The following is a 1485-nucleotide window of genomic DNA, read 5'->3' as shown; positions in this document are numbered from 1 at the left end:
ATATTAGCAAGCGAAAGCGGTTCAGAAACTATATATTTCGGAAGTATTTTGTAATAGGGTTGCCGCCTGTTAAAAAAGTTTAAATCAATTCTTTGAAAAAGTTTAAACGAAATATTTTAATGTGGGTATCAAACGAGAATGCTTTATTGTAGAAATATTTTAAGAGAGTTGCCATCTTTTCAAAAAGTTAAAATCAATTTAAATAACACGTTAAAATTTTTTTTTCTGCGTAATTTTGTAGAACTTTCTTTTTCCATCTTAGGAACTCTAGAACATTTGAAAATCTACTTAGAACACTTTTAATTTTTATTTTTTTCACACATTCGACTTTTTCGACTTTTTTTCGACAATTTACGCGTTTTGCATTTTTTTCGAATTATTCATTTCGAAAGCATACGATTTCGACATTTTGCGTTTCGGTTAAACATTATTTCGAGATTTAAAAAATTTTTAAATTTCGACATTTCTCTTCCGACATTTTTATTTTCGACTTATCGTACGGATCCCGTTTTAAATTTCGACATTTCTCTTTCGACATTTTTATTTTCGACTTATCGTACGGATCCCGTTTTAAATTTCGACATTTCTCTTTCGACATTTTTATTTTCGACTTATCGTACGGATCCCGTTTTAAATTTCGACATTTCTCTTTCGACATTTTTATTTTCGACTTATCGTACGGATCCCGTTTCCCATAAGTGAATCGGTAACTCAGACTGCCTGTCAAAAAAAAATGTAACTTAGTAATTCAGTTGATGCCCTAGGGCTCACATGATTCAATTGAATCATAGTGGCTCATATAACTCTCTCACTCCATATAACTCTCTCACTTCGCCACAGTGTTTAGCATGACAAAGTCTTGCATTGTGTTTTTGCACGAAGCGAATTTATACAAGGTGGTGACAAGAATACAACAACAACAACCACATGTATTTTGTATTGCGGGTGTTATGTGAAATCTCAAAAATTCTTATAATTTCGTTTTTTTTTAGTTTTTCTCGAAATATGTATGTATGTATGTAAGATATATAAAGGTGTGCATATCAAATCAATTGCCTTTCCAACCATATCCACANGAAATATGTATGTATGTATGTAAGTTATATAAAGGTGTGCATATCAAATCAATTGCCTTTCCAACCATATCCACATTTTGAAATTCGGTACAATAGTTTTCGAAATATAAGATTTTGAAAATATTGAAAATGACACCTTTACCCTCCCCCTAGCACCGCCCCTATTAAGTTGCACAAACAAAAATTTACACCTTTCAAATCAGTAGAAAGGAGCTGACCACGCCCACTTTAAAGTTTTGTTTTATCTCAACGGCCGCTGTACCGCATTTATGCCTCAAACGGGTCTACGATACGAATGAGTGTAACATACAAAGAGTCAAATGAGTTAGTTGAATGAGCTGACTCCATAAAGTAAGGTTGGAGTCATTGAGTCAACTCCTATAAATTTGCTGAGTTACCCACCCTTAAT

General features: G+C 32.9%; 1 long non-coding RNA gene across 1 annotated transcript; it reads left to right on the top strand.

The window, feature by feature from the left end:
• The first annotated feature begins 974 nt into the window (after window positions 1-974).
• LOC108360796 (uncharacterized) lies at window positions 975-1201 on the top strand. The gene is made up of 2 exons (XR_001847188.1): window positions 975-1034; window positions 1111-1201. It is a non-coding gene; the product is annotated as an uncharacterized LOC108360796 (long non-coding RNA).
• The last annotated feature ends 284 nt before the right edge of the window (window positions 1202-1485 follow it).

Source organism: Rhagoletis zephyria, unplaced genomic scaffold (genome assembly GCF_001687245.7).
Source record: "Rhagoletis zephyria isolate East Lansing unplaced genomic scaffold, Rhagoletis_zephyria_1.1 Rzeph_scaffold_00630, whole genome shotgun sequence".
NCBI lineage: Eukaryota > Metazoa > Arthropoda > Insecta > Diptera > Tephritidae > Rhagoletis > Rhagoletis zephyria.
This window is presented reverse-complemented; position numbering and strand designations above follow the sequence as displayed.